Here is a 19,119-nt window from a genome sequence, read left to right as displayed (position 1 = left end):
AAATGAGGAAGATGCAAAGGAGTGTCCCCATGTTACTCCAACTTGTTGGAATATCAAGACGAGAAGATGTAAAATTAGCAAAGAACAAAAAGGTAATAGTAAACAATGCAATTCCATACAAAATGGGTTCAGTCTTGCTTGTTGTTCTTGTCCTTATTAAAACTACCCCAAAGAGAAGCACTTATGAACAAAGGACAAATCAATGCTCCTGTTTGAAGTGATCTTAATGTGTTTTAGATGCAGATGTCACTGTAAATTCCAAAAGATAACACTCTCTTGTAGCACAGGTCACTTGAAACTACCCCAACAAATAGCACTTACCAAATACAGCATCAAAGTCAGTGCTTTTGTGAGGGTACCGATAGAGACAATGGTGGCAGACTAAAATCTTGTCAGTTTAAAGTCTTCACCAGCAAAGGAAAATCCAGGATTTAAAATTGGATAGAAGAGGAGTACAAATGGAACAGAATCGTGGTGGACAGAGGTGACTTAGTCAGCAAACATCTACCCCAACTTGATAGCACTTTCTACTCTGCTTAAAAGAAAGATGCTAAAGTTAGAGTTGACGTCAACTGGTTTTCTATCACAAGGGCAAAGAAATTAAAAATGAGGCAGATGCAAAGGAGTGTCCCCATGTTACTCCAACTTGTTGGAATATCAAGACGAAAAGATGTAAAATTAGCAAAGAACAAAAAGGTAATAGTAAACAATGCAATTCCATACAAAATGGGTTCAGTCTTGCTTGTTGTACGTGTCCTTATTAAAACTACCCCAAAGAGAAGCACTTATGAACAAAGGACAAATCAATGCTCCTGTTTGAAGTGATCTTAATGTGCTTTAGATTGAAATTTAATAAGCAAGGCATGCAGATGCCACTCTGAATTCCAAAAGACAACATTCTCTTGTAGCACAGGTCACTTGAAACTACCCCAACAAATAGCACTTACCAATTACAGCATCCAAGTCAGTGCCTTTGTGAGGGTACCGATAGTGACAATAGTAGCAGATTAAAACCTTGTCCGTTCATGGTCTTTAGCAGCAAGAGAAATCATTGGCAGGCAGTGACACACGCATCTTGTTGTCTGCTGTTAGAAAGAGCAGATATGAGACATGTATTTTGCCAGGACCCATTATAAGGGTGCACTTGCCTTATGGTTTTGCCACAGTCGTTAACACTCAGCCTTTCTTGAACGCTAATCAAGTTTTGATTGCTGGCTGAAAGTCTTCAGAACAACTCTGCATTGTTGAAAGTGATGGGATTTTTCACACATTTGAATTGACTTGATGCAAATGCATCTAGGCCTTATGTGTCCTGCAGCAGGAAGGAATTAGGAGACCATTTGACAAGCTATACCAATTCCAGGTGCAAAAGCAGTAAACAACGGGAGCACTCTCATGCAAACTTACACCCTCTAGTGTTTACAGTGTGTATGCTGCTGTTTGGATGCAAGTGGTAGAAGTGCATGATGGACAAAACCATAATATAAAAATAAAAACAGGGACAACACTGGCCAAATGAGAAACAGTTATTCTAAAACAGAATTACGATTGCTTCTCTTTCCACACATTACTAGGTTGCAATTAAAAACTGAATAGAATAGGACTACAAAAAGAACAGAATCTTGGTGGGCAGAGGTGACTAAGTCAGCAAACATCTACCCCAACTTGATAGCACTTTCTACTTTGCTTAAAAGAAAGATGCTAAAGTTAGAGTTGACCTCAACTGGTTTCTATCAATTAAAAATGAGGCAGATGCAAAGGAGTGTCCCCATGTTACTCCAACTTGTTGGAATATCAAGACGACAAGATGTAAAATTAGCAAAGAACAAAAAGGTAATAGTAAACAATGCAATTCCATACAAAATGGGTTCAGTCTTGCTTGTTGTTCTTGTCCTTATTAAAACTACCCCAAAGAGAAGCACTTATGAACAAAGGACAAATCAATGCTCCTGTTTGAAGTGATCTTAATGTGTTTTAGATGCAGATGTCACTGTAAATTCCAAAAGACAACACTCTCTTGTAGCACATGTCACTTGAAACTACCCCAACAAATAGCACTTACCAAATACAGCATCAAAGTCAGTGCTTTTGTGAGGGTACCGATAGAGACAATGGTGGCAGACTAAAATCTTGTCTGTTTAAAGTCTTCACCAACAAAGGAAAATCCAGGATTTAAAATTGGATAGAAGAGGAGTACAAATGGAACAGAATCGTGGTGGACAGAGGTGACTAAGTCAGCAAACATCTACCCCAACTTGATAGCACTTTCTACTTTGCTTAAAAGAAAGATGCTAAAGTTAGAGTTGATGTCAACTGGTTTTCTATCACAAGGGCAAAGAAATTAAAAATGAGGAAGATGCAAAGGAGTGTCCCCATGTTACTCCAACTTGTTGGAATATCAAGACGAGAAGATGTAAAATTAGCAAAGAACAAAAAGGTAATAGTAAACAATGCAATTCCATACAAAATGGGTTCAGTCTTGCTTGTTGTTCTTGTCCTTATTAAAACTACCCCAAAGAGAAGCACTTATGAACAAAGGACAAATCAATGCTCCTGTTTGAAGTGATCTTAATGTGCTTTAGATTGAAATTTAATAAGCAAGGCATGCAGATGCCACTCTGAATTCCAAAAGACAACATTCTCTTGTAGCACAGGTCACTTGAAACTACCCCAACAAATAGCACTTACCAATTACAGCATCCAAGTCAGTGCCTTTGTGAGGGTACCGATAGTGACAATGGTAGCAGATTAAAACCTTGTCCGTTCATAGTCTTTAGCAGCAAGAGAAATCATTGGCAGGCAGTGCCACACGCATCTTGTTGTCTGCTGTTAGAAAGAGCAGATATGAGACATGTACTTTGCCAGGACCCATTATAAGGGTGCACTTGCCTTATGGTTTTGCCACAGTCGTTAACACTCAGCCTTTCTTGAACGCTAATCAAGTTTTGATTGCTGGCTGAAAGTCTTCAGAACAACTCTGCATTGTTGAAAGTGATGGGATTTTTCACACATTTGAATTGACTTGATGCAAATGCATCTAGGCTTTATGTGTCCTGCAGCAGGAAGGAATTAGGAGACCATTTGACAAGCTATACCAATTCCAGGTGCAAAACCAGTAAACAACGGGAGCACTCTCATGCAAACTCACACCCTCTAGTGTTTACTGTGTGTATGCTGCTGTTTGGATGCAAGTGGTAGAAGTGCATGATGGACAAAACCATAATATAAAAATAAAAACAGGGACAACACTGGCCAAATGAGAAACAGTTATTCTAAAACAGAATTACGATTGCCTCTCTTTCCAAACATTACTAGGTTGCAATTAAAAATTGAATAGAATAGGACTACAAAAAGAACAGAATCTTGGTGGGCAGAGGTGACTAAGTCAGCAAACATCTACCCCAACTTGATAGCACTTTCTACTTTGCTTAAAAGAAAGATGCTAAAGTTAGAGTTGATGTCAACTGCTTTTCTATCAATTAAAAATGAGGCAGATGCAAAGGAGTGTCCCCATGTTACTCCAACTTGTTGGAATATCAAGACGAGAAGATGTAAAATTAGCAAAGAACAAAAAGGTAGTAGTAAACAATGCAATTCCTTACAAAATGGGTTCAGTCTTGCTTGTTGTTCTTGTCCTTATTAAAACTACCCCAAAGAGAAGCACTTATGAACAAAGGACAAATCAATGCTCCTGTTTGAAGTGATCTTAATGTGTTTTAGATGCAGATGTCACTGTAAATTCCATAAGACAACACTCTCTTGTAGTACAGGTCACTTGAAACTACCCCAACAAATAGCACTTACCAAATACAGCATCAAAGTCAGTGCTTTTGTGAGGGTACCGATAGAGACAATGGTGGCAGACTAAAATCTTGTCAGTTTAAAGTCTTCACCAGCAAAGGAAAATCCAGGATTTAAAATTGGATAGAAGAGGAGTACAAATGGAACAGAATCGTGGTGGACAGAGGTGACTTAGTCAGCAAACATCTACCCCAACTTGATAGCACTTTCTACTCTGCTTAAAAGAAAGATGCTAAAGTTAGAGTTGACGTCAACTGGTTTTCTATCACAAGGGCAAAGAAATTAAAAATGAGGCAGATGCAAAGGAGTGTCCCGATGTTACTCCAACTTGTTGGAATATCAAGACGAGAAGATGTAAAATTAGCAAAGAACAAAAAGGTAATAGTAAACAATGCAATTCCATACAAAATGGGTTCAGTCTTGCTTGTTGTACGTGTCCTTATTAAAACTACCCCAAAGAGAAGCACTTATGAACAAAGGACAAATCAATGCTCCTGTTTGAAGTGATCTTAATGTGCTTTAGATGCAGATGTCACTGTAAATTCCAAAAGACAACACTCTCTTGTAGCACATGTCACTTGAAACTACCCCAACAAATAGCACTTACCAAATACAGCATCAAAGTCAGTGCTTTTGTGAGGGTACCGATAGAGACAATGGTGGCAGACTAAAATCTTGTCTGTTTAAAGTCTTCACCAACAAAGGAAAATCCAGGATTTAAAATTGGATAGAAGAGGAGTACAAATGGAACAGAATCATGGTGGACAGAGGTGACTAAGTCAGCAAACATCTACCCCAACTTGATAGCACTTTCTACTTTGCTTAAAAGAAAGATGCTAAAGTTAGAGTTGATGTCAACTGGTTTTCTATCACAAGGGCAAAGAAATTAAAAATGAGGAAGATGCAAAGGAGTGTCCCCATGTTACTCCAACTTGTTGGAATATCAAGACGAGAAGATGTAAAATTAGCAAAGAACAAAAAGGTAATAGTAAACAATGCAATTCCATACAAAATGGGTTCAGTCTTGCTTGTTGTTCTTGTCCTTATTAAAACTACCCCAAAGAGAAGCACTTATGAACAAAGGACAAATCAATGCTCCTGTTTGAAGTGATCTTAATGTGCTTTAGATTGAAATTTAATAAGCAAGGCATGCAGATGCCACTCTGAATTCCAAAAGACAACATTCTCTTGTAGCACAGGTCACTTGAAACTACCCCAACAAATAGCACTTACCAATTACAGCATCCAAGTCAGTGCCTTTGTGAGGGTACCGATAGTGACAATAGTAGCAGATTAAAACCTTGTCCGTTCATAGTCTTAAGCAGCAAGAGAAATCATTGGCAAGCAGTGCCACACGCATCTTGTTGTCTGCTTTTAGAAAGAGCAGATATGAGACATGAACTTTGCCAGGACCCATTATAAGGGTGCACTTGCCTTATGGTTTTGCCACAGTCGTTAACAATCAGCCTTTCTTGAACGCTAATCAAGTTTTGATTGCTGGCTGAAAGTCTTCAGAACAACTCTGCATTGTTGAAAGTGATGGGATTTTTCACACATTTGAATTGACTTGATGCAAATGCATCTAGGCTTTATGTGTCCTGCAGCAGGAAGGAATTAGGAGACCATTTGACAAGCTATACCAATTCCAGGTGCAAAACCAGTAAACAACGGGAGCACTCTCATGCAAACTCACATCCTCTAGTGTTTACTGTGTGTATGCTGCTGTTTGGATGCAAGTGGTAGAAGTGCATGATGGATAAAACCATAATATAAAAATAAAAACAGGGACAACACTGGCCAAATGAGAAACAGTTATTCTAAAACAGAATTACGATTGCTTCTCTTTCCAAACATTACTAGGTTGCAATAAAAAGTGAATAGAATAGGAGTACAAAAAGAACAGAATCTTGGTGGGCAGAGGTGACTAAGTCAGCAAACATCTACCCCAACTTGATAGCACTTTCTACTTTGCTTAAAAGAAAGATGCTAAAGTTAGAGTTGACCTCAACTGGTTTCTATCAATTAAAAATGAGGCAGATGCAAAGGAGTGTCCCCATGTTACTCCAACTTGTTGGAATATCAAGACGAGAAGATGTAAAATTAGCAAAGAACAAAAAGGTAATAGTAAACAATGCAATTCCATACAAAATGGGTTCAGTCTTGCTTGTTGTTCTTGTCCTTATTAAAACTACCCCAAAGAGAAGCACTTATGAACAAAGGACAAATCAATGCTCCTGTTTGAAGTGATCTTAATGTGTTTTAGATGCAGATGTCACTGTAAATTCCAAAAGACAACACTCTCTTGTAGCACAGGTCACTTGAAACTACCCCAACAAATAGCACTTACCAAATACAGCATCAAAGTCAGTGCTTTTGTGAGGGTACCGATAGAGACAATGGTGGCAGACTAAATTCTTGTCTGTTTAAAGTCTTCACCAACAAAGGAAAATCCAGGATTTAAAATTGGATAGAAGAGGAGTACAAATGGAACAGAATCTTGGTGGGCAGAGGTGACTAAGTCAGCAAACATCTACCCCAACTTGATAGCACTTTCTACTTTGCTTAAAAGAAAGATGCTAAAGTTAGAGTTGATGTCAACTGCTTTTCTATCACAAGGGCAAAGAAATTAAAAATGAGGAAGATGAAAAGGAGTGTCCCCATGTTACTCCAACTTGTTGGAATATCAAGACGAGAAGATGTAAAATTAGCAAAGAACAAAAAGGTAATAGTAAACAATGCAATTCCTTACAAAATGGGTTCAGTCTTGCTTGTTGTTCTTGTCCTTATTAAAACTACCCCAAAGAGAAGCACTTATGAACAAAGGACAAATCAATGCTCCTGTTTGAAGTGATCTTAATGTGCTTTAGATTGAAATTTAATAAGCAAGGCATGCAGATGCCACTCTGAATTCCAAAAGACAACATTCTCTTGTAGCACAGGTCACTTGAAACTACCCCAACAAATAGCACTTACCAATTACAGCATCCAAGTCAGTGCCTTTGTGAGGGTACCGATAGTGACAATAGTAGCAGATTAAAACCTTGTCCGTTCATAGTCTTTAGCAGCAAGAGAAATCATTGGCAGGCAGTGCCACACGCATCTTGTTGTCTGCTGTTAGAAAGAGCAGATATGAGACATGTATTTTGCCAGGACCCATTATAAGGGTGCACTTGCCTTATGGTTTTGCCACAGTCGTTAACACTCAGCCTTTCTTGAACGCTAATCAAGTTTTGATTGCTGGCTGAAAGTCTTCAGAACAACTCTGCATTGTTGAAAGTGATGGGATTTTTCACACATTTGAATTGACTTGATGCAAATGCATCTAGGCCTTATGTGTCCTGCAGCAGGAAGGAATTAGGAGACCATTTGACAAGCTATACCAATTCCAGGTGCAAAAGCAGTAAACAACGGGAGCACTCTCATGCAAACTTACACCCTCTAGTGTTTACATTGTGTATGCTGCTGTTTGGATGCAAGTGGTAGAAGTGCATGATGGACAAAACCATAATATAAAAATAAAAACAGGGACAACACTGGCCAAATGAGAAACAGTTATTCTAAAACAGAATTACGATTGCTTCTCTTTCCACACATTACTAGGTTGCAATTAAAAACTGAATAGAATAGGACTACAAAAAGAACAGAATCTTGGTGGGCAGAGGTGACTAAGTCAGCAAACATCTACCCCAACTTGATAGCACTTTCTACTTTGCTTAAAAGAAAGATGCTAAAGTTAGAGTTGACCTCAACTGGTTTCTATCAATTAAAAATGAGGCAGATGCAAAGAAGTGTCCCCATGTTACTCCAACTTGTTGGAATATCAAGACGAGAAGATGTAAAATTAGCAAAGAACAAAAAGGTAATAGTAAACAATGCAATTCCATACAAAATGGGTTCAGTCTTGCTTGTTGTTCTTGTCCTTATTAAAACTACCCCAAAGAGAAGCACTTATGAACAAAGGACAAATCAATGCTCCTGTTTGAAGTGATCTTAATGTGCTTTAGATTGAAATTTAATAAGCAAGGCATGCAGATGCCACTCTGAATTCCAAAAGACAACACTCTCTTGTAGCACAGGTCACTTGAAACTACCCCAACAAATAGCACTTACCAAATACAGCATCAAAGTCAGTGCTTTTGTGAGGGTACCGATAGAGACAATGGTGGCAGACTAAAATCTTGTCTGTTTAAAGTCTTCACCAACAAAGGAAAATCCAGGATTTAAAATTGGATAGAAGAGGAGTACAAATGGAAAGGAATCTTGGTGGGCAGAGGTGACTAAGTCAGCAAACATCTACCCCAACTTGATAGCACTTTCTACTTTGCTTAAAAGAAAGATGCTAAAGTTAGAGTTGATGTCAACTGGTTTTCTATCACAAGGGCAAAGAAATTAAAAATGAGGAAGATGCAAAGGAGTGTCCCCATGTTACTCCAACTTGTTGGAATATCAAGACGAGAAGATGTAAAATTAGCAAAGAACAAAAAGGTAATAGTAAACAATGCAATTCCATACAAAATGGGTTCAGTCTTGCTTGTTGTTCTTGTCCTTATTAAAACTACCCCAAAGAGAAGCACTTATGAACAAAGGACAAATCAATGCTCCTGTTTGAAGTGATCTTAATGTGCTTTAGATTGAAATTCAATAAGCAAGGCATGCAGATGCCACTCTGAATTCCAAAAGACAACATTCTCTTGTAGCACAGGTCACTTGAAACTACCCCAACAAATAGCACTTACCAATTACAGCATCCAAGTCAGTGCCTTTGTGAGGGTACCGATAGTGACAATAGTAGCAGATTAAAACCTTGTCCGTTCATAGTCTTTAGCAGCAAGAGAAATCATTGGCAGGCAGTGCCACACGCATCTTGTTGTCTGCTGTTAGAAAGAGCAGATATGAGACATGTACTTTGCCAGGACCCATTATAAGGGTGCACTTGCCTTATGGTTTTGCCACAGTCGTTAACACTCAGCCTTTCTTGAACGCTAATCAAGTTTTGATTGCTGGCTGAAAGTCTTCAGAACAACTCTGCATTGTTGAAAGTGATGGGATTTTTCACACATTTGAATTGACTTGATGCAAATGCATCTAGGCTTTATGTGTCCTGCAGCAGGAAGGAATTAGGAGACCATTTGACAAGCTATACCAATTCCAGGTGCAAAACCAGTAAACAACGGGAGCACTCTCATGCAAACTCACACCCTCTAGTGTTTACTGTGTGTATGCTGCTGTTTGGATGCAAGTGGTAGAGTGCATGATGGACAAAACCATAATATAAAAATAAAAACAGGGACAACACTGGCCAAATGAGAAACAGTTATTCTAAAACAGAATTACGATTGCCTCTCTTTCCAAACATTACTAGGTTGCAATTAAAAATTGAATAGAATAGGAGTACAAAAAGAACAGAATCTTGGTGGGCAGAGGTGACTAAGTCAGTAAACATCTACCCCAACTTGATAGCACTTTCTACTATGCTTAAAAGAAAGATGCTAAAGTTAGAGTTGACCTCAACTGGTTTCTATCAAATAAAAATGAGGCAGATGCAAAGGAGTTTCCCCATGTTACTCCAACGTAATGGAATATCAAGACGAGAAGATGTAAAATTAGCAAAAAACAAAAAGGTAATAGTAAGCAATGCAATTCCATACAAAATGGGTTCAGTCTTGCTTGTTGTTCTTGTCCTTATTAAAACTAGCCCAAAGAGAAGCACTTATGAACAAAGGACAAATCAATGCTCCTGTTTGAAGTGATCTTAATGTGTTTTAGATGCAGATGTCACTGTAAATTCCAAAAGACAACACTCTCTTGTAGCACATGTCACTTAAAACTACCCCAACAAATAGCACTTACCAAATACAGCATCAAAGTCAGTGCTTTTGTGAGGGTACCGATAGAGACAATGGTGGCAGACTAAATTCTTGTCTGTTTAAAGTCTTCACCAACAAAGGAAAATCCAGGATTTAAAATTGGATAGAAGAGGAGTACAAATGGAACAGAATCGTGGTGGACAGAGGTGACTAAGTCAGCAAACATCTACCCCAACTTGATAGCACTTTCTACTTTGCTTAAAAGAAAGATGCTAAAGTTAGAGTTGATGTCAACTGGTTTTCTATCACAAGGGCAAAGAAATTAAAAATGAGGAAGATGCAAAGGAGTGTCCCCATGTTACTCCAACTTGTTGGAATATCAAGACGAGAAGATGTAAAATTAGCAAAGAACAAAAAGGTAATAGTAAACAATGCAATTCCATACAAAATGGGTTCAGTCTTGCTTGTTGTTCTTGTCCTTATTAAAACTACCCCAAAGAGAAGCACTTATGAACAAAGGACAAATCAATGCTCCTGTTTGAAGTGATCTTAATGTGTTTTAGATGCAGATGTCACTGTAAATTCCAAAAGACAACACTCTCTTGTAGCACAGGTCACTTGAAACTACCCCAACAAATAGCACTTACCAAATACAGCATCAAAGTCAGTGCTTTTGTGAGGGTACTGATAGAGACAATGGTGGCAGACTAAAATCTTGTCAGTTTAAAGTCTTCACCAGCAAAGGAAAATCCAGGATTTAAAATTGGATAGAAGAGGAGTACAAATGGAACAGAATCATGGTGGACAGAGGTGACTTAGTCAGCAAACATCTACCCCAACTTGATAGCACTTTCTACTTTGCTTAAAAGAAAGATGCTAAAGTTAGAGTTGACCTCAACTGGTTTCTATCAATTAAAAATGAGGCAGATGCAAAGGAGTTTCCCCATGTTACTCCAACGTGTTGGAATATCAAGACGAGAAGATGTAAAATTAGCAAAAAACAAAAAGGTAATAGTAAGCAATGCAATTCCATACAAAATGGGTTCAGTCTTGCTTGTTGTTCTTGTCCTTATTAAAACTACCCCAAAGAGAAGCACTTATGAACAAAGGACAAATCAATGCTCCTGTTTGAAGTGATCTTAATGTGTTTTAGATGCAGATGTCACTGTAAATTCCAAAAGACAACACTCTCTTGTAGCACATGTCACTTGAAACTACCCCAACAAATAGCACTTACCAAATACAGCATCAAAGTCAGTGCTTTTGTGAGGGTACCGATAGAGACAATGGTGGCAGACTAAAATCTTGTCTGTTTAAAGTCTTCACCAACAAAGGAAAATCCAGGATTTGAAATTGGATAGAAGAGGAGTACAAATGGAACAGAATCATGGTGGACAGAGGTGACTTAGTCAGCAAACATCTACCCCAACTTGATAGCACTTTCTGCTCTGCTTAAAAGAAAGATGCTAAAGTTAGAGTTGATGTCAACTGGTTTTCTATCACAAGGGCAAAGAAATTAAAAATGAGGAAGATGCAAAGGAGTGTCCCCATGTTACTCCAACTTGTTGGAATATCAAGACGAGAAGATGTAAAATTAGCACAGAACAAAAAGGTAATAGTAAACAATGCAATTCCATACAAAATGGGTTCAGTCTTGCTTGTTGTTCTTGTCCTTATTAAAACTACCCCAAAGAGAAGCACTTATGAACAAAGGACAAATCAATGCTCCTGTTTGAAGTGATCTTAATGTGCTTTAGATTGAAATTTAATAAGCAAGGCATGCAGATGCCACTCTGAATTCCAAAAGACAACATTCTCTTGTAGCACAGGTCACTTGAAACTACCCCAACAAATAGCACTTACCAACTAGATTCTTAAAGTTTGAGAACAAACTTTGAGGCTGGCTTGTGAAAGCCTGACGGTAATAGTTTATTTAAACAGTTTTAAAAAGTATGAAAAGATAGATAGATAGATAGATAGATAGATAGATGGATAGATGGATAGATAGATAGATAGATGTTGTTAGCATGATTCTAGCATGAATTAGCATAATGTTAGCATGATTCTAGCATGAATTAGCATGTTGTTAGCATGATTCTAGCATGAATTAGCATGTTGTTAGCATGATTCTAGCATGATTTAGCATGTTATTAGCATGATTCTAGCATGATTTAGCATGTTATTAGCACGATTCTAGCATGAATTAGCATGTTACTAGCATGATTCTAGCATGAATTAGCATGTTACTAGAATGATTCTAGCATGAATTAGCATGTTACTAGCATGATTCTAGTATGAATTAGCATGTTACTAGCACAATTCTAGCATGAATTAGCATGTTACTAGCATGATTCTAGCATGAATTAGCATGTACCTAGCTTGATTTTATCAAGAATTAGCATGTTACTAGCATGATTTTAGCATGAATTAGCACGATTCTAGCATGAATTAGCATGTTGTTAGCATGATTCTAGCAAGAATTAGCATGTTACTAGCATGATTCTAGCATGAATTAGCATGTTGTTAGCATGATTCTAGCATGAATTAGTATGTTACTAGCATGATTCTAGCATGAATTAGCATGTTACTAGCATGATTCTAGCATGAATTAGCATGTTGTTAGCATGATTCTAGAATGAATTAGCATTTGACTAGCATGATTCTAGCATGAATTAGCATGTGACTAGCATGATTCTAGCTTAAATTAGCATGTTGTTAGCATGATTCTAGTATGAATTAGCATGTTGTTAGCATGATTGTAACATGAATTAGCATGCTACTAGCATGATTCTAGCACGAATTAGCATGTTGTTAGCATGATTCTAACATGATTTAGCATGTAACTAGCATGATTCTAGCATGAATTAGCATGTTTCTAGCATGAATTAGCATGTGACTAGCATGATTCTAGCATGAATTAGCATGTGACTAGCATGATTCTAGCATGAATTAGCATGTAACTAGCATGATTCTAGCATGAATTAGCATGTTGTTAGCATGATGGATAGATAGATAGATAGATAGATAGATAGATAGATAGATAGATAGATAGATAGATAGATAGATAGATAGATAGATAGATAGATAGATAGATAGAAGCAGTTTATAGATAGATAGATAGATAGATAGATAGATAGATAGATAGATAGATAGATAGATAGATAGATAGATAGATAGATAGATAGATAGATAGATAGATAGATTAAAACAGTAGATAGATAGATAGATAGATAGATAGATAGATAGATAGATAGATAGATAGATAGATAGATTAAAACAGTAGATAGATAGATAGATAGATAGATAGATAGATAGATAGATAGATAGATAGATAGATAGATAGATAGAGTGCGAGCATGAGTCAAACAAGCCAACCCCCGCCTCTCTACGTTGTTCTGATGCTGAGATATAGCTGCTGTTATATCGTTGCTAGGTTAGTCTGTTTTGTTGCTATGGAGTTGATTGACAGCTTAGACTGATGATGTATCAAAGCTTCTTGCCAGTATGAACAGTTAAAAACAACCCCCATGTCTCTATCACACTGCAGCATGACAATATCAGTCTGAACCTCTTTAATGGCAGTCTATGGGACAGTTGCTAGGGTGCAGTATCTGGTTGTTAGGGTGTGGCTAGAAAGTTAAAAGGACATCAGTGATTGGCTGCTGGCTAGACTGAGTTAAATGAGCTCAATCATTAGTCTGTAGGACAGTCTGATGCAGAGTTATGAGCTCACAAAGTTTGATCCCATGCAAAGTCAATGAGAGTATTTTGCAATGGAAGTCTATGGGACGGTTTCTAGGGTCCAAAAGTGGTTGCTAGGGCGTGGCCAGAAAGTTTAAAGGTGGTCAGTCATTGGCAGTTTGATAGTCTGAGTTAAATGAGCCCAGTTAGAAGTCTGTGTGACATTCTGATGCGGAGTTATGAGGTCACAAAGTTTGATCCAATGTTACGTCTATGGGATTTTTCCGACGGTCCCGGGACGTTTTTCGGAAAACCGAAAGTCGGATCAGTCGGAAAGGATATAGCAACTCGAGTCAGAATAGTTCGGAGGTCTGACCCGAGTTTGATGGTCATAGCTTGAAAGGCCTAGGACGAGATAGAGTTTAATTTTTAGTCTCAGAAGAATAATAATATAGAACTAGACAGTAAAGTTCGTCGAGACAAACTTTGAGGCTGGCTTGACAAAGCCTGTTGGTAATAGTTTATTTAGTTTAAAAACAGTTTGAAAAAGTATAAGTAGCATGTTATTAGCATAATTTTAGCATATATTAGCATGTTATTAGCATGAATTAGCATCTTATTAGTACGATTCTAGCATGGATTAGCATGAATTAGCATCATTCTAGCACGATTTAGCATGTTACTAGCATAATTCTAGCATGAATTAGTGTGTTATTAGCATGATTGTAGTAAAATTAGCATGTTAATAGCATGATTCTAGCATGAATTAGCATGTTATTAGCATGATTCTAGCATGAATTAGCATGTTATTAGCAAGATTCTAGTATGAACTAGCATGTCACTAGCATGATTCTAGTATGAATTAGCATGTCACTAGCATGAGTCTAGTATGAATTAGCATGTTACTAGCATGATTCTAGTATAAATTAGCATGTTATTAGCATGGTTCTAGCATGAATTAGCATGTTATTAGCATGATTCTAGCATGAATTAGCATGTTACTAGCATGATTCTAGCATGAATTAGCATGTTACTAGCATGATTCTAGTATGAATTAGCATGATTCTAGTATGAATTAGCATGTTATTAGCATGATTCTAGTATGAGTTAGCATGTTATTAGCATGATTTTAGCATGAGTTAGCATTTTACTAGCATGATTCTAGCATAAATTAGCATGTTACTAGCATGATTCTAGGATGAACTAGTATGGTTCTAGTATGAATTATCATGTTATTAGCATGATTCTAGCATGAATTAGCATGTTACTAGCATGATTCCAGTATGAATTAGCATGTTATTAGCATGATTCTAGCATGAATTAGCATGTTACTAGCATGATTCCAGTATGAATTAGCATGTTACTAACATGATTCTAGCACAAATTAGCATTTTACTAGCCAGATTGTAGCATGAAGTAGTGTTATTAGCATGATTGTAGTAAAATTAGCATGAATTAGCATGTTGTTAGCATGATTCTAGTATGAGTTAGCATGTTACTAGCATGATTCTAGCATGAATTAGCGTGTTACTAGCATGATTCTAGCATTAGTTAGCATGTTATTAGCATGATTCTAGTACAAATTAGCATGTCATTAGCATGTTTCCAGTATGAGTTAGCATGTCATTAGCATGATTAGCATATGAGTAGCATGTTGCTAGCATGATTGACATGTCATTAGCATGTTAGAATTATTAGCATTTTATTGCACAGCTAATTACAGTCTATGGGACAGTTGCTATGGTGCAGTATGTGGTAGTTAGGGGTGTGGCTAGAAAGTTAAAAGGCCATCAGTGATTGGCTGCTGGCTAGACAAAGTTAAATGAGCTCAGCCATTAGTCTCTATGACAGTCTGATGCAGAGTTATGAGCTCACAAAGTTTTATCCCATGTAAAGTCAATGAGAGTCTTTGTAATGGAAGTCTATGGAACAGTTGCTAGGGTGCAGTTTGTGGTAGTTAGGGGTGTGGCTAGAAAGTTAAAAGCTCATCAGTTATTGGCAGTTTGGTAGTCTGAGTTAAATGAGCTCAGCCATTAGTCTGTAGGACAGTCTGATGCAGAGTTATGAGCTCATAAAGTTTGATCCCATGTTAAGTCAATTAGAGTCTGTTGAATGGAAGTCTATGGGACAGTTTCTAGGGTCCAAAAGTGGTTGCTAGGGCGTGGCTAGAAAGTTTAAAGGTGATCAGTCATTGGCAGTTTGATAGTCTGAGTTAAATGAGCCCAGTTAGAGTTCTGTGCGACAGTCTGACGCAGAGTTACGAGGTCACAAAGTTTGATCCAATGTTAAGTCTATGGGATTTTTCCGACAGTCCCGGGACGTTTTTCGGAAAACCGAAAGTCGGATCAGTCGGAAAAGATATAGCATAAAGAGTCAGACCAGTTTGGAGGTCTGGTGTGAGTTTGGTGGTAATAGTTTGAAAGTTCAAGGAGCAGATAGATTTTGAATTTTAGTCTCAGAAGAAGAATAAATAAAAATAATAATAATAAGTTTAAATAGGATAACAGTAGGTTGGCTTTGACAAGCCAGCCTAACTAGATTCTTAAAGTTTGAGAACAAACTTTGAGGCTGGCTTGTGAAAGCCTGACGGTAATAGTTTATTTAGTTTAAACAGTTTTAAAAAGTATGAAAAGATAGATAGATAGATAGATAGATAGATAGATAGATAGATAGATAGATAGATAGATAGATAGATAGATAGATAGATAGATAGATAGATAGATTAACATGTTATTACCATGATTTTAACGTGAAATAGCATGTTGTTAGCATGATTCTAGCATGAATTAGCATGTTACTAGCATGATTTTAGCATGAATTACCATGTTGTTAGCATGGTTTTAGCATGAATTAGCATGTTACTAGCATGATTTTAGCAATAATTAGCATGTTGTTAGCATGATTTTAACATGAATTAGCATGTTGTTAGCACGATTCTAGCATGAATTAGCATGCTACTAGCATGATTCTAGCATGAATTAGCATGTTACTAGCATGATTTTAGCATGAATTAGCACAATTCTAGCATGAATTAGCATGTTGTTAGCATGATTCTAGCATGAATTAGCATGTTGTTAGCATGATTCTAGCATGATTTAGCATGTTACTAGCAAGATTCTAGCATGAATTAGCATGCTACTAGCATGATTCTAGCATAAATTAGCATGTTGTTAGCATGCTTCTAGCATGAATTAGCATGTTACTAGCATGATTCTAGCATGAATTAGCATGTTGTTAGCATGATTCTAACATGAATTAGCATGTTACTAGCATAATTCTAGCATGAATTAGCATGTTGTTAGCATGATTCTAGCATGAATTAGCATTTCTCTAGCATGATTCTAGCATGAATTAGCATGTTGTTAGCATGATTCTAGCATGAATTAGCATGTTGTTAGCATGAATTAGCATGTTGTTAGCATGATTCTAGCATGAATTAGCATGTTACTAGCATGATTCTAGCATGAATTAGCATGTTGTTAGCATGATTCTAGCATGAATTAGCATGTTACTAGCATGATTCTAGCATGAATTAGCATGTTGTTAGCACAATGCTAGCATGAATTAGCATGTTACTGGCATGATTCTAGCATGAATTAGCATGTTACTAGCATGATTCTAGCATGAATTAGCATGTTACTGGCATGATTATAGCATGAATTAACATGTTACTAGCATGATTCTAGCATGAATTAGCATGTTGTTAGCATGATTCTAGCATGAATTAGCATGTTACTAGCATGATTCTAGCATGAATTAGCATGTTGTTAGCACAATGCTAGCATGAATTAGCATGATACTAGCATGAATCTAGCATGAATTAGCATGTTACTAGCATGAATCTAGCATGAATTAGCATGTTGTTAGCATGATTCTAGCATGGATTAGCATGTTACTAGCATGATTTTAGCATAAATTAGCATGATTCTAGCATGAATTATCATGTTGTTAGCATGATTCTAGCATGAATTAGCATGTGACTAGCATGATTCTAGCATGAATTAGTATGTGACTAGCATGATTCTAGCATGAATTAGCATGTAACTAGCATGATTCTAGCAGATAGATAGATAGATAGATAGATAGATAGATAGATAGATAGATAGATAGATAGATAGATAGATAGATAGATAGAGACAGACAGACAGACAGACAGACAGACAGACAGACAGATAGATAGATAGATAGGTAGAGGTAGATAGATAAAGGTAGATAGATAGATAGATAGATAGATAGATAGATAGATAGGTAGAGGTAGATAGATAGATAGATAGATAGATAGATAGATAGATAGATAGATAGATAGATAGATAGATAGATAGATAGATGGTGTAAGAGCATGAGTTAAACAAGCCAACCCCCGCCTCTCTACGATGTTCTGATGCTGAGATATAGCTGGTGCCATATCGTTGCTAGGTTAGTCTGTTTTGTTGCTATGGAGTTGATTGACAGCTTAGACTGATGATGTATCAAAGCTTCTTGCCAGTATGAACAGTTAAAAACAACCCCCATGTCTTTATCACACTGCAGCATGACAATATCAGTCTGAACCTCTTTAATGGCAGTCTATGGGACAGTTGCTAGGGAGCAGTATCTGGTTGTTAGGGTGTGGCTAGAAAGTTAAAAGGCCATCAGTGATTGGCTGCTGGCTAGACTGAGTTAAATGAGCTCAGCCATTAGTCTGTAGGATAGTTTGATGCAGAGTTATGAGCTCACAAAGTTTGATCCCATGTAAAGTCAATGAGAGTATTTTGCAATGGAAGTCTATGGGACGGTTTCTAGGGTCCAAAAGTGGTTGCTAGGGCGTGGCCAGAAAGTTTAAAGGTGATCAGTCATTGGCAGTTTGATAGTTTGAGTTAAATGAGCCCAGTTAGAAGTCTGTGCGACATTCTGATGCGGAGTTATGAGGTCACAAAGTTTGATCCAATGTTACGTCTATGGGATTTTTCCGACGGTCCCGGGACGTTTTTCGGAAAACCGAAAGTCGGATCAGTCGGAAAGGATATAGCAACTCGAGTCAGAATAGTTCGGAGGTCTGACCCGAGTTTGATGGTCATAGCTTCAAATGCCTAGGACGAGATAGAGTTTAATTTTTAGTCTCAGAAGAAGAAAATATAATAACTAGATTCTTAAAGTTTGAGAACAAACTTTGAGGCTGGCTTGTGAAAGCCTGACGGTAATAGTTTATTTAGTTTAAACAGTTTTTAAAACTATGAAAAGATAGATAGATAGATAGATAGATAGATAGATAGATAGATAGATAGATTAGCATGTTATTAGCATGATTCTAGCATGAATTAGCATGTTTTTAACATGATTCTAGCATGAATTAGCATGTTACAACATGATTTTAGCGTAAATTAGCATGTTACTAGCATGATTTTAGCATGAATTAGCATGATTCTAGCATGAATTAGCATGTTGTTAGCATGATTCTAGCATGAATTAGCATGTTGTTAGCACGATTCTAGCATTAATTAGCATGTTACTAGCATGATTCTAGCATGAATTAGCATGTTGTTAGCATGATTCTAGCATGAATTAGCATGTTACTAGCATGATTTTAGCATGAATTAGCATGTTACTAGCATGATTCTAGCATGAATTAGCATGTTACTAGCATGATTTTAGCAATAATTAGCATGTTGTTAGCATGATTTTAACATGAATTAGCATGTTGTTAGCACGATTCTAGCATGAATTAGCATGCTACTAGCATGATTCTAGCATGAATTAGCATGTTACTAGCATGATTTTAGCATGAATTAGCACAATTCTAGCATGAATTAGCATGTTGTTAGCATGATTCTAGCATGAATTAGCATGTTGT

The 19,119-nt window shown here is 37.1% G+C and overlaps 1 long non-coding RNA gene and 1 other non-coding gene across 2 annotated transcripts; one reads left to right on the top strand and one right to left on the bottom strand.

The window, feature by feature from the left end:
• Nucleotides 1-256: 256 nt before the first annotated feature.
• Nucleotides 257-4,814, top strand: LOC141381778 (uncharacterized). The gene is made up of 2 exons (XR_012402433.1): nt 257-3,376; nt 4,572-4,814. It is a non-coding gene; the product is annotated as an uncharacterized lncRNA (long non-coding RNA).
• Nucleotides 4,815-11,438: 6,624 nt separating this feature from the next.
• On the bottom strand, nt 11,439-11,528 carry dre-mir-430a-18 (microRNA 430a-18). The gene has a single exon (NR_039293.1). It is a non-coding gene; the product is annotated as a microRNA 430a-18 (primary transcript).
• Nucleotides 11,529-19,119: the final 7,591 nt, after the last annotated feature.

The sequence above is a fragment of the Danio rerio genome, chromosome 4, assembly GCF_049306965.1.
Source record: "Danio rerio strain Tuebingen ecotype United States chromosome 4, GRCz12tu, whole genome shotgun sequence".
Lineage (NCBI taxonomy): Eukaryota > Metazoa > Chordata > Actinopteri > Cypriniformes > Danionidae > Danio > Danio rerio.
Note: the sequence above shows the minus strand (reverse complement) of the source record. Positions and strands in the feature narration are given on the sequence as shown.